Source organism: Candoia aspera, chromosome 1, assembly GCF_035149785.1.
Source record: "Candoia aspera isolate rCanAsp1 chromosome 1, rCanAsp1.hap2, whole genome shotgun sequence".
Classification (NCBI taxonomy): Eukaryota; Metazoa; Chordata; class Lepidosauria; order Squamata; family Boidae; genus Candoia; species Candoia aspera.
Genome location: NC_086153.1, coordinates 258,400,732 through 258,415,747, shown reverse-complemented (window position 1 = coordinate 258,415,747; position 15,016 = coordinate 258,400,732). Strand labels below are relative to the sequence as shown.

Below are 15,016 nucleotides of genomic sequence, written 5' to 3'. Positions count from 1 at the left end.
ACTCTGGGTGGTTTACAACAAAATACTCAATAAAACAATAAATATATAAAATACATTATAAAATTACATATTATTAATAATATAGATAAAAATAAAGTCCAGATGGCTATATCTCATTCAATCTTCTCATAGAAGGGGTACTTCAAGGCATGAGCCAACCCAGGCATGACTCCTCTCTTCCCTGCCCCAGGCCAGCTGGCAGGGCCAGGTCTTCAAGTTTCTCCGAAAGGCCAGGAGCGATGGGGCTAGCCTCACCTCTGGGGGCAAGATGTTCCAAAGGGCGGGCACTACTGCAGAGAAGGCCCACCTCCTGGACCCCGCCAGATGGAATTCTCTTACCAACGGGGTCCTCAGCATGCCCTCTCTGCAAGATCGGGTGGGGCGGGTAGATGTAACGGGGAAGAGGCGGTCCCTCAGGTAACCTGGCCCCATGCCATGTAGGGCTTTAAAGGTGATAACCAACACCTTGAATTGGACCTGGAAGCAAACTGGTACTCAGTGCAGCTCGCGGAGCAAAGGTGTTACATGCGCCCTTCTAGGGGTGCCACAAATAGCCTGCGCAGCTGCATTTTGGACTAGCCGAAGCTTCCGGATACTCTTCGAGGGTAGCCCCATGGAGAGCGCATTGCAATAGTCAATATGGGAGATAACAAGGGCATGAGTGACCATTTGAAGGGCCTCCTGATCCAGGAAGGGGCGTAACTGGCACACAACACAAAGCTGTGCAAAGGCCCCCCTGGCCACGGCTGCCACCTGCTCTTTGAGCAGGAGCCATGAGTCCATGAAGATCCTGAAGTTATGCACCGGGTCTGTCTGAGGTAGTGCAACCCCATCCAGAACCAAAGATGACAAAGTCCTGGATATGGAAGAGCCCTTAACCCACAGCCTCTCGGTCTTACCAGGGTTCAGCCGAAACCTGTTGTTCCCCCTCCAGGCCCCCACAGCCTCCAGGCACCTGGAGAGGGCAGTCACAGCATCACTTACCTCACCCGGGATGGAGATATACAGTTGAGTATCATCAGCATACTGATGATACCTCATCCCGTGGTGATGGATGATCTCTCCCAACGGTTTCATGTAGATGTTAAAAAGGAGAGGGGAGAGAACCGAACCCTGTGGCACCCACAAAGCAGGGGTCGAGGGTCGGATCTCTCCTCCCCTATCTTTGCATATTCCTTTGATTAGAACAGTGTTTTGCAACCTTGGCAACTTTAAGATGTGTGGACTTCAACTCCCAGAAGTCCACACATCTTAACATTGTCAAGGCTGAGAAACGCTGGATTAGAGATTGTCACCTACAGAAGCCGCAGAAACGTCTTTCAGTTGCCACTCCATATATTCAAATAGTCCCTTCCTTTCTGGTCTTTAGAAAGGCTGGAAGACAGTTATTTCATTAAGCCTCAGGGGCAGGGCTACTGTGACTATCCTCCTAGATGATGAATTAGTTTTGTTTGTTTCTTGAATGTTAATTCCCAGTTTTTATATGGTTATTTTCTAAAGTATGCTTTTAGTTTTAAAGCCTTTCATGGTTCAAGGCATGATTATTTATCTCAGTTTCGCAACCCAAATTACAGATTTCCAGAGTTTTACACCACCCAAAGCTGGTTGGTCAGGGCAGTCTAGAAGTCCCACAAATAAAATAAATTGGTAAGAAGTATTTTATATATTTTTACCTTTTCTGTGCAAGCCTTTCTTAGAGGCTGTTATTTGAAGAGTAGGCCAAACTTGGAGGCAAAATTCAGCCAGAAGTGCAAACCAGAAATGTGCAGGTCTTGTTTGAAGTGCAAATCCCTCCATTATTTGTAGTTGTTAATATGAATTTCAGCTGTGTGTTTGGCAGTTGGGCCTAACCAGGCCTTCTTTCATAAGGTTGGTTCTGAAATAGACAGCTTTACTAGCCTTTGACTGTCGGACTGTATTTTCATATCACATTAGCATGTTGAAGCATGATATGAAGGCTGTTCAGTCAAAACAAGAATAAAAACTCAGTAAATGTATTTCTTGCAAATGGGGGTGGAAAATACAGACTGACTAAGTATAGACAAATTGGCATGTTGTTCTTCTAACCATATGTCTTGGACATTGTTTAAGGCACGTATTATCGAACATTCATAGGGGGAGTGCTGGGTATGTGGCTACACAGCCTTTCCAATTCCTTTTTTTTTAATCCTCTGAAATGAAATCCACATACACATAACTGTATAGTTTGTAGCCTGAAATCTGGAAAAGATTCATAGCTTCATTCCAAATGCAGAAGTTCTTTTGAACTAACTATGAAGTCATGAATTTTCTGGAAAATTCTCGATTTTCCTGATCCTGTGGCTCAGCAGTGCTTCTTCAAGAATATACAAAATATAGGCTACAAGAATAACTCACTAGCATTACAAGTTAGCATAGAGGATGATTGTGGTCTGACCTCTTATCTGAAGTCTGTTAAGAAGAGCTGCTTTCATTTCTGCCATGATGATATAATCCATGTTTCTCTTCCTTTGAGAAGTTTTCAGTCTGTTTGCATGTAGATTCTGGAGGAATCGTTCCAGTAAGTCACAAATTAGAGATCAAGGAGCTTGATATACCATTGCAAGAAATATAGTTAATTAGCCTCTGTTTGCAGAACAGAGGCAAGTATCCAGAAATTATTCCTACTGAGTTAAATGGGATAGTGCTTGGAATATGAGTATAGACGTTGGCCATTCTTTGTCCAATCTGTTTTTGATACTCTCGCCAGAGCCCTCTAAGATTGTCCTACTGAATGATGTTTTTTTTTTAACCAATTTTCATTGGAAATAGATAAAAATAGGTTTGCAGAACCTCACATGGGCTTAATACATCTATTATTATGGTTGAGAAAGTGGTGGCATTACAGCTCCACAGGGTTCTGGAGGAAATGGATTATCTAGACCCCTTTCAATCAGGTTTCAGGCCTGGTTATAGAACAGAAACGGCATTGGTCTCACTTATGGATGATCTCTGGCAGGAACGGGATGGTGGCAGTGCATCCATCCTCGCTCTCCTTGATCTCTCAGCAGCTTTCGATACCATTGACCATGGTATCCTTTTGGGTTGGCTCAGGGAGTTGGGAGTGGGCAGCGCGGTTCTGCGCTGGTTCACCTCCTTCCTCCAGGGCCAGTCCCAATCAGTGGTGATAGGGAGGGAGAACTCCGACCCTCGACCCCTCCTTTGTGGGGTGCCGTGGGGTTTGGTTCTCTCTCCTCTCCTATTCAACATCTACATGAAACCGCTGGTGAGATCATCCATCACCATGGGATGAGGTATGATCAGTATGCCGACAATACTCAATTGTATATCTCCATCCCGGGTGAAGTAAGTGATGCTGTGACCACCCTCTCTTGAGTGTCTGGGGGCTGTAGGGGTCTGGATGGGGAACAACAGGCTTCGGCTGAACCATGATAAGATAGAGTGGCTGTGGGTTAAGGGCTCTGCTGTATCTGGGACTTTGTCATCTTTGGTTCTGGATGGGGTGGCACTGCCCCAGACAGACCCGGTGCATAACTTGGGAGTCCTCGTGGACTCATGGCTCCCGCTCAAAGAGCAGGTGGCAGCCATGGCCAGAAGGTCCTTTGCACAGCTTCGTGTTGTGCACCAGTTACACCCTTTCCTGGATCAGGAGGCCCTTTGGACAGTCACTCATGCCCCTGTTATCTCCCATATAGACTATTGCAATGTGCTCTACATGGGGCTCCCCTTGAAGAGTATCCGGAAGCTTCAGCTGGTCCAGAATGCGGCCACGCAAGCTATTTTTGGTGCCACTAGAAGGGTGCATGTAATACCTTTGCTTCGTGAGCTGCACTGGATACCAGTTTGCTTCTAGGTCCAATTCAAAGTGTTGGCTATCACCTTTAAAGCCCTACATGGCATGGGACTGGGTTACCTGAGGGACCGTCTCTTCCCTACTTCATCAGCCCATCCCACCTGGTCATACAGAGAGGGCATGCTGCAGACCCCGTCTGCAAGAGAATTCCATCTGGCGGGGTCCAGGAGGTGGGCCTTCTCTGCAGTGGTGCCCACCCTTTGGAACATCTTGCCCCTGGAGGTGAGATCAGCCCCATCGCTCCTAGCCTTCCAGAGGGAATTGAAGACCTGGCTCTGCCATCAGGCTTGGGGCAGGGAGGAGAATAATCATACTCTGGGTTGGCTAGTGTCAGGGTCAGTCTCGCTTCGCAATAAGGCACGGACTCACTTAATAGGTATTAAGGATTTCCGGTTTATTGGAATGGTGGCTGACAGAATGAAAAACGGGAACGGAGGTGCAGTGGTGAGGCGCCCTGTTTATACCCTCTTGCGGGGTCCCGTGCTCCTCCACCCTTCATTGTCCCCAATCCCTCTTGATGGGCTCCTTGATGGCTGTGTGGGCGTTTTCCCGGTGTCTTTCCTTGTCCTCTTGGTTCCGGTGTGTCCTCCAGGGCACCAGGTGTGGCTTATCGCTGCTTATCTGAAGCCCTTCTTTTCAGCTGTATATGAGTCCATGGGTGTGGGTGCTTTGGGTGCTTGGTTTAAGCACTGTTTTAATTATCTCCTTCCTCTTTTCCTTAATGATCATGATCCACGTTGTGAGGCTCTTTGTGCCTTGCAACGGGTCATGACAGCTAGTGCCTTGAAGTGCCCCTCCTATTCAAGGACTGAATGAGGCCATAGCCATTGGGATTTTATTATATTTGGTAGTTTTTGAAATTGTTTTAGTCTATATTTTATATTGGAATTTTATTATATAGTTATTATTTTATGTTGTAAACCACCCAGAGTCCCTCCATTCGGAGGAGATGGGCGGTGACAAATTTGATAAATAAATAAATTACATGTAGTTGGGTTGAAAATTCCACCCTCTGTCTATTATCCTCTGAAGGGAGAAAAAAAACCCACCAAAATATAGGCTCTAACTTCTAAAAGGCTATCCACCCTTGAGCATGATCTGTGACCACAGATTTTTCATTGTCAGATGGAACAGAATAATGGAAATGAGGAGCGATTTGGAATGCTCTGTAGTTTTTCAGGGACTAGGATGATAACTATTAGAAAAATGAACCAGACAATTACTATATCCGTGCAGTCATTCCAACATCTGTTTCTTCCTCCTGAATTAACAAAAGTTTTTTTTTTCACAATGACAAAATGATTGAACTAATAAGCAACTGTTGGATAATATTATGGCTAGAATAACAAACAGTAATGTAATTAAATAAATGTGGATACCCATAATTAGAAGAAGCCAGAATATAGCTTAGCATTCAGAGTGTTTTTTCTCTTGGCACACAGAGTAAGTGCTAAAATCATCTGCTAGAGGACTCTGCCACTAAGGTGAAAAACTCTAATTCATCTTTATGAAGTGAATGCAACCAGGGCTGTGACCTTACACATATGCTTATACTGAAGATGGTCAATGTGATACATGGAGACAGTCTGACCATGAAGCAAGGTGAACCGATTTATTTTGGTGTGAATGAGAATGACTAAATGGCACACAATAGAAGTGCATACTGGGGAACTCTCCTGTATAATCCTGGTTACTGGGAGATTGTTTCATCTGAATTACTGAAAGGGGCAGCATTTGGCCAACCTTTGCTGATCTCTAAAAGCTTAGGGAGTGAGACTTAGTTAGGGACTGGATGAGGGCTAGACTTTAAAATGAATGAGTGAATGAATGAATGAATCCAGGAATTTTATTTATTTATTTATCTAATTTATCCCCGCCCATCTCCTCCCGTTGGAGGCCTCTGGGCGGTTTACAACAAGTGATTAAAACCATCACAATAATACAAAAAATAAAATACAGTAAAAATACTATAAATAGAAATAAAAATAAAGAATAAAAAATCCAAGCGATGAAACATCTAAAACAGTCCAAGTGTGGGAGGAGTGGTCTCTAGCAACCATCCCCATGTAGATCTATTCCCCTCTCCACCCCAAGCGAGGCGGCAGAACCAGGTCTTCAGACTCCGCCGAAAGGCCAGGAGCGATGGGGACAATCTCACCTCCGGGGGCAGCATGTTCCACAGGGCGGGAGTTACTGTGGAGAAGGCCCGCTTCCTGGACCCCGCCAGATGAAATTCTTTTACAGACGGGGTCCGTAGCCTGCCCTCTCTGCACGATCGGGTGGGACGGGTTGATGTAATGGGGAAGAGGCGGTCCCTCAGGTAACCTGGTCCCATGCCATGTAGGAATAATGCAACAGTAAGCTACTTTCATATTGTAGCCTAGAAAACCTCATGGCTGAACCCTGGAAGTCATCAGGAATCAAGCTTGACCCTGGTCTATACTTTACAGATGATATTTGGATAGTCCACCAATATGGAATAGGCCAGCTTGAAAAATCTGTTTTTCAATCTCAGTCAATTATGTCTTGGGACCTGCAGGTCCCCCCCACCCCCAACCCCAGTGGCCAATAGCCACAGAGACCAAGTAATGATATGTTGCTATCAAAGGACAGCTGTAGTGGAATTCCATTTTTTCCCCTTTGGGGAAAGAGGGGTTTTAACCTTTTAATTGGTATTATGTTAAACTCATTACAGAATTAACATGCCCATTTTGTTGCTGAAATCAGCAAAACTTGTGCCAGTATTTAGAGTTTTACTACTGTACCAAATTTCATCAGCAAGATGGTGGGGCTTAGAGGTCTATAGAAAAATGGATCTGGGAAGATATGTGTGCCCCACAGCCTGATGTCCTGTTTCCATCCATCCATCCATCCATAGGTTAATGTGGCTTGGGTGCTCCTAGCACTGCAAGAAGAAAACTATGCTCAGGCAACCTTATGCTACAATAGTTAACTGCAACGCTTTTTTTCCCCTGCTTTCCATCATTGGGAGACTGTCCTTGGCCTCAAGGAGATGTGGATTCTGCCCAATGAGCTTTAAGGAATAAAGTTAACCTTGGCTCATCTGGATCCCCACGTGAAACATTTTAGCGCATGTAAGTGTCATTAAATGCTCCGATCAATCCCATCCAGCATTCTTTTCAAAGTCATCGCCGCCGCTCCTCTCAATGCATTGGAAGCAACATAAATAAGCGCTGGCTCGTTCTCGGTCCAAAGTTTCTGCTAAGAGTTTGTAATTCAATATCCCAGTGTTTCCTACGGTAAACCGGTGATTCCTGTATTTGCCGTTTCGTCGCTTCTTTCTCTCCCCCCTACTCCCCTCCCTCAAGTCAGCATTAAACTTCCGTTCCGTCTATGTGGACTGATGAAATGTAGGAAATCTGTTTCTGGCGGAAAAAAAAAACGGTTTCCCAAAGAGAGCAGCAAGTATACAGAGATCAGAAGTATGAACAGTGGCAGTAGCGCTGCTGCGGTCGGGCTGCTCAGGCGAAGAGGACGGGCTGCGAGAGGAGGAGAGGAACTCTGAGCCATTGCGCGGGCAAAGTGAGTGAGCATTTTTCCAAAGCGAGCGAGCGGGGAGGAAGCTGCGCTAGCTCTACTAATAAATAGCTACCGCGGGTGGGTGAGGGGGAAGGGACTCTGGTGGCCGTGCCAGACATTAAGAGAGAGAGACATTGGTGCAGGTGAAATAAACAAAGGGAGCGAGCGTGTGAGTGTGTGCGGAGGTGGAGGTGTGTCTTCTCTTTGTGGGATCGCTGCGGTTTGTGTCCCAACTGCACCTCAAACGGAAAAGAAGCGCGCAAGGAAAGAGAGGAACAATTTCACGCCTTTCGATCCCCGTGGAACACGATGCCCCCCCCGCCCCCCGTTTTCTGCTCTCCGTCTCGCGTCGTTCTCTTCTAGATTTGCCGCAGCGAGGCGGAGGCTTTTGCAAGTAAAAAGCACACGCGGTCTTCCACAGCGTGGCGGGATTACCCGCAAAGTTTACAAACAAGCGCGCGTCCGTCTGGCACTCTGCAGATCTGGGACAATCGCGTTGAGTGCAAAAGCTTGGGTGTGCCAAAAAATGGAAGAGAGGACGGGGTGTCTGCGTGCGTGGGTGCACTGTTTGGAGCACGCTCTTGGAAGATCGCTGTTTGCACTTTCGAAACTTTGGTCGGGCTTTCCATGTGCAGCCCGGCTTGAAGTCATCAATCTGGGCTTGGAACGCAGATAACAAAATCCACCTCCGCCCCTGTAATGAACGCTGGCATTGCCTTTTATTATTTTTTTTTTTTGAACGAGCAGGCTTGTTCGGTTGGTAGGCAGACCAAAACCAATGTATAGGCTACGTGCGTGAGGGAGATGCCTGTTTTGTAGTTCCTGCAGGCAGTCCAAATAGCACTGAGAAGGTAGGTCCGGAGGTCAACGGTGAGCAGAACGGGGGCACCTGGAAGGCCGTCCGAAGTGGGACTGGCAATGGGGATTTAGGGAAATTGGATTTTCTGGCTGGACCAAACCGTGTATGTTTGCCCTCTCTTCGCGTAACGTCGTGAGCCTGTAAGGAAGGAGGGAACGGGACTCTGGATTTCCTTGATTGTAGTGGTCGTAGGCGGGCATCAGGAGAGGAGGCAGCAGTCTGCACCAGCTCAAACTGTTGCATAGAGTGGGCTTACGTCAGATAAAAGGAACCTGCGAGCCTTATACGTAGGACCTGTCTTGTCCTTCCTAAAGTTGGGAATCCCTTTTTGGGGGGGTGCCTTCGAAACACTGTTCGTTCCTGGAGACTGTCTGGACAAGTCCCTGCAGTTTTCTTGGCAAGGTTTCGGAAGTAGTTTGCCATTGCCTTCTTCCCAGGGCTGAGGGAGAGTGACTCGCCCAAGGTCACCCAGCTGGCTTTCTGCCTCAGGCGGGACTAGAACTCACGGTCTCCTGGATTCTGCCCGCTGCCTCAACCACGACACCAAACTGGCTCTCCCCGTGTTTTTACCGATTTAATATAGAAACAGCCACATGCGGAAGACTCGGGTTGGATAGAGAAAGGCTAGGAGGAGAATGAAATGACACCTTCTCCTGTCCATAAATTCTGCTCTGAGTTTCAATGGGAAGTTGGTGATCTTTCTTTGTCCCTCCTTTGCGCCTCGTTCTCTTGAAACATCTGCAGCAAATGTTGCTGGGGGCAGATTTCGTGGAGCTTTCCCCTTGCCTTAATTGCAGACCTCTAGTTTAACCCTGAGCAACCCAGGAGACGTGGCTTAAGGCTCCTGCTTCCCGCCCGTGGGAGAGAGAGAGAGCAGCCAGAGAACGAGACAGACTCTATGATTGGTATGTTTGCAGGGATCACGTTACCGACTTGCCTCTGCAGTCTGCTCTCCTCGCCGCCCTTTTTCCCGCCGCTCCGAAAAGATCCAAGCGCCCTCCGTTCTCTCCCCTCCAGCTCAGGGATGGCGGGCGGCGCGGGGGGGGCAATCGGAGGTGGGACTCTTTCCGGCGTTTGCTTTTCTTGCTTCAGAAAGTGGCTGAACTGGCTCAGCGGCGCAGTTCCTCCTTTTCCCGTCGCATTGCAGGTTTCCTCTAGCTCTGCGGGCTACTGGAAGCCTGGCCTTGCCGTCACGGGGCCGTGAGTTGAAACTGAGAATAAGGTTGGAAGGCCCTTCGCCAAATGAGCGACAGCTGGGACAGGTCTACGCCGCCAAGCCGAGCGTGATGGTTTTGCAATGGGACCGCGCTCTAATGGGAAACTAGCTGACGTTCTGCAAGGCGTCTCGCGCGCGCCGAGCGGCCATTGGTGATGGATCGGCAGCGTAGAGCTACGTTTAGTACAGTTGGCCAAAGCCTTAGCCAGTCCGCGGAGTATCGATCCGGAGAATTGAGCCAGGGAGGGAAGTACGTGCCTTTAGCAGACGCAATCGCTATTTCTATAGCATAGACTAATGAGGTAACAGGTTTGCCGTTAATGATGGAGACGTTCAAATCCTGAACTCAGTCGGAAGCAAAGGGCTGGGGTGTGTTTATTAGATTAGAGTAAGATTTATCCTATCCGTTTTCTTCCCCTGGTTCATGTTTACAACAAGCTGCAAAGTAATAATGAGTGCTTAGGAGCATGTGCAGAGAGCAGGTTTCACATCCTTGAGCAATTCCGTCCCTCCGGTATAGAGGGTAGTGGCCCATTCTGAGGCTACATTTAGGATATATCAATTTTTTTTATTGATTACTGTATGCCGCCCAGAGTCACTTCTGAGATGGGCGGCTATATCAATCTGAGAAGAAAGAGAGAAAGAGAAAGAAAGAAAGAAGTTTAGCTCTCATTCATTTCCCTTTTTACATTTACATTAACCTTGGAAGGCTAGCCAGACTCAGTTAATGACGGCCACAAAGTCACCACATAAGTGTACAGCTGAGAGGGGAATTGGATTGGATAATCCCCAGTCCTTAACTGACATGGAAGTACAGTACTCCTTTCTCAGCCTGGCCTCTGTCATCTCTACCAGTGTTACTTGCAAGTCCAATAATGTGGTGCCTGCAATAGGGCCCTTCTCTCTCCTGTTCCAGAGTTTCTGGTTGATGTGGGCGAGGAGAGACTGCTCAGAAGGTTCCAACTCCTTCCTTTGAAGCATGTCATAGAATTCATATCAGATACATTCATAAGATGAAAAACAAAGGATTTGTAGTTTGATTTTATTTTATGAAAGCAATATAGCCAACACTGACTCTTCTTGAAAAACTATGCAGGGTTGGACCTCATTTGCACCTGAATGGGAGACCACTAGGAAATCCTAGGGCTGCAGATTAGATTAAACTGGGGTCAGGGGAGAAGAAACATCCCAGAAGAAGACGATGGCAAACCCTTTTGTATGGGAGACAAACAGACCACATGGACACATTCCTAAATCTCCAGGAGTCAACTGGAGGGAGTTTTTATCTCTTTAAATCAGAATCAAACACATTTTAAGTTAGAAACAAAAGGTGACTAAGCAGTGTTATGAAAGCATGCATAACATGCCACCTGAGATACTGAGAAAATATGGTCACTCCTGTCATTAGGCAAAGTGAGGTAGCAGATGGTGAGGACCATAAAAATAGTAAGCTGCCTATATGTCACCTGATCTGTCCCTTGTCTGATAAGCCACTCTGCTGGGCATGGATGTGGTGAAAGATGCTATCCAGTATTCAGGCAAAAACAACTTGGCTACCCACCTAACACGCACACAGATAAAATGCCCACACAGACTTCTCCCACAGGAGAAGGCACATACACAGCATAAAAAAACCATGCAGAGAACATCCATCCTACATCGAAAATAGGGATACATCCCCATACATCTGTATAACATCCCACCTAGAAAACACAAGCTTCCCATAGCATACAAGTGCACAACCCTGCCCCACCCTGTTGTTTTCCCACAAAGCCCAAACTAGTATTTACCCGCTTTCCATTCAGACGGCTTTCACTGCCCATATGCTGGCAAATCCTGGGGTATCGTGGCTCAGATTTTTGACCAGGATTGGGAAGACCTACATTCCATCCTTAGCCAAGGAAGCTGTGACTAGTCATTCACAGGGTTGTTATGGGGATAAAATGGAGAACCTCATAAAAATATGACCACCATCATCAGGAATCCTGTTACCTTGTCCCCCTGGCTTGTTTCCTTATTACTCCCCCAAGTCTCTCTCCCACCTTGCTGTGCACTCAAGCAGCTTGGTTAATATATTAGTGTCAATGTTCTATAATTCTTGGACAAGAGCGAGCAGAAGCTTGCAAGAGGAACCTCTTGAGAAAATGAGCAGGAAAAAGGTGCCATCCCATTGCTTGCCTGCTCTTCAGCAGTTCTGTTCTGAGTGCAGCACAACTACTGAACGAGAATGAATCGGGAAGTGTTCAGGCTGTACAGTAGTCCTTTATCCTTTTAGCTGTGAACAGGTCCTCTTGTGCTCAAGAAGAATAGCTTGTGAGTAAACATCTTAGAGCAGTATTTCTCAACCTTGTCAAGATGTGTGGACTTCAACTCCCAGAATTCTGGGAATTGAAGTCCACACATCTTAAGGTTGACAAGGTTGAGAAACACTGATCTAGAGGATTATGCTGTTTGTGCCCTGCTGCAAAAAAAGAGTATGATGTTCACCATGAAAAAAAAAAAATCTAAATACACTAACCCCCCCTGCAAAATTAACAAAACAATCATTACGCTTAAAGAAAAAAATAATAGAAACCAAAAAGAAAAAGATTAGAAAAAATACTCCAAACACAGTAAGTAAGAAAGAAAAAGAAACAAAATACCTTATGTATTATACTTACCAATAGTCAGTGGCTTACTAGTAAGTACCATACACTATTATAATGTGATCAATACAAAATGCTATTATAAAATATCACAAAATCTCTGCCATTGTATAATTTTATTTTATGCTGGCTTTCAACCTACATACCTTAGGTAAGGGCAGGCACAAATCTCTAACATGCCATGCCATGCTTTTGTCTTCATGCACTTTGTATCAAATATATTTATAACACAGAAGACAGGCTGCTTGTGAATTAGAGTTTACTTTATCAGAATATATCACGTTTTGATTTTAAACCCTTAAACATTCTAATTGATTAACAAGTTTCAGATGGTGATTCCCCTCTTTTTCGTCTCTTTTCTTAACATGTACAATATGCTCCAAACTAGCCTGGAAGGGTTCCAGAATTCTGTGCTAGATTGTTTTAGATATGGTTTATATAGATATTAATATAACTACAAGGAAAAAAAAAGATTTCCTTACAAGAAATTAATAGCTTTTGCTGCCTATGAGTTTATGTTTTATTCAGTCCTGGTATCTGCTTCCTGCAAGGATTGATAGGAAAGGAAATCTTTTAGCCACCATCAGATGATCATTAATGAAAAAAATGATTATTCAAGACCTGTGCACATTTGCAGACAGATAATTGTATTGAAAAGCAAACATATTTGGATACAATTAACATAGTGCTGAGTCCTGGTATCTATGTTTAGTTACAATTAATATAGTGCTGAATTCTGGCCCCCAATCTTTTACATATCATGAAGTAAAGAATTTCTGCCTAGTTTGCAAGGAGTAGACACATTGCTTTAAACAGTTCTCAGTTGGGTAGGGGAAGAAGGAAAATTTGCTTTTTCTTGTCAACATTCAGGAGATGGCTAATGTGGCTAGATGGCTAGAATGCCTCCTGTGTGCTTACTTTTAGGAATGAGATAATGTAAATGCTGAAACTGTAGGACAGAACCTGCACTCCTGTGAGTGATTAGACAGGGCATTTTTTTTAAAAAAAATGAAAGGACTCTCTTGGTCATCCTAAAGAAATTAGCACCCTTCCATGTTTGTTTTACTTCCCTTTTACTTCTGCCACTAACTCCCTTTATAACAACTGATCCCAGGTGGTAGCAAACTAGGCAGAAATGGAGACTTCTCATGCTCCGAAGCTAAAGCATTCTGATATTTCTTGAGAGGGAAAGGGAATTGAGAGAGGAATACTGAATGCAGCATTTTGGAGGAAGACAAGGCTGCTTGGCTGGGACCCCAAACAGGAGTATTGCACATGGCAACATTTCTTTGCAACTCCCCTTTGTATACCAAAAGGAGTTCAGTTTGAAGATTCAGTGTATTTTTTATTTATTTCATTAAATTTTAACTGGAGCCCTTCTATGCAATTGTTTTACAAATTTTATTTGCTGTTTTCCAAATCCTACTTTCTTTAAAACATTTGGACTGAATGAATCAGATTTAAATAAAAAAATAAATTTGCTCCTCTCCCAGTCATTGTACTGCAAGGTTGAACACTCGTCACCTTTAGGCTATAATTTAATTCCTTTGTTTTGTTTTGTTTACCATATATTGTAGATCTTGGTAGGTTGCCACAATTTTCTTAATTGGTTCTAGGTGAATGCTGTTCATGGCACATTCTTCAAAAAAAGCTGGCAAGCTAAATGTTAGCTAAACTGGATTAATTCTACTGTGAAATTTTCTCTTTCTTTCTTTCTTTCTTTCTTTCTTTTTCAAATTTCTATCACCGCCCATCTTTTCCAAAAAGGGGACTCTGGGTGGTCCAAGACTACAGGACCTCTTAAAGACAATCTAATGATTGCCTATCCTAAAACACCATCAGACTCATGAACAGGATCACAAAGATATCTGATTTATTAAAGAATAGGATGCAGGATCACAAAGAAAGCTGAGAATGATAAAAGCGCACCAAATGCAAACTAAAAACCCTCGGTGCAAATGAAATCCCTCCCCCCGTAGAATCTTCTCAAGTTCACAATCCCAGGTGCTCCTGACGGCTTCTGATGGTCCGCGGGAAAAGTCCTTGAGCAGAGCACATAACCCAAACACATTCCATTGAAATGAACATAGATACAGAGCTTGGCACAAGGTTTCACAGCAGCTCCCTCCCAACAGAAATGTGCGTCAGCACCATGGCATGTGAAACGTTACGATGTACAGTGCACATTGAAACAGTGAACATGACAGACAATTTGCAAAATCATGTTTACTAGTGAATAGTGTATTGAGTGTCTACAACTTGATTTCTCTCCTCTTCTGAATAAAGGATGAAGGACTGTGAGTACTTCATCCAACTGCCAAGCTATTACACTGTTTCTCACTGCATGAAAAAACAAAAACAAAGCAGTATTTCAGGTGTCCATATAATGAATTCTACCTGGGAGTCTCTTAGCTTGCAGGTGAATCAGAATTAGTGACCTTCATTGTGAGGCACTCAAGGCTGGAGAAGAAATGAAGGAGCCATATTGCTACTTCACCTTGACTCCAAGGTAACTTCTGTATTGGATTTCTTTGGCTTGGCCTTGCAATAAAAGTTTCTAGCTAGGCTGGGGTGGTTGCCTCAGCAACAGTGCAATTCTGGCTTTGTTTTTGCATCTTTACATCTTTTTGAATATGCATCAGCTTATCTGCCTGTTCCTAGCCTGCCAATTTCCTTCCCTGCCTAATGCTTCCCTGCCTCATTGTTCTAGTCTCTTCAGTGGGTCTTGGTTCAGAGTATTCTGGCTTTCCATTGTTCTTCCTATGCAGATAGTTGTTGGTTAATTATGGTAATTGTGACTGGAATTTCTGTCACTAGGTGATGTGGTTGTAAAGCACAATGTCACAGGACTGTGCCTCTTAACAACAGCAGTTCCGGCAGTCCCTGGTTACCACTGTTAAGCAAATCACCATGGGTCATTGAGC

General features: G+C 44.9%; 1 protein-coding gene across 1 annotated transcript in view; it reads left to right on the top strand.

Annotated features, from left to right (window-relative positions):
• The first annotated feature begins 8,160 nt into the window (after positions 1-8,160).
• Positions 8,161-15,016, top strand: part of GAS2 (growth arrest specific 2) — a 124,091-nt gene continuing 117,235 nt past the window's right edge. Inside the window, exon 1 of the mRNA XM_063289561.1 lies at positions 8,161-8,223. The gene's annotated coding sequence lies outside the window, so the exon portion shown is untranslated. The remainder of the gene's footprint in view (positions 8,224-15,016) is intronic.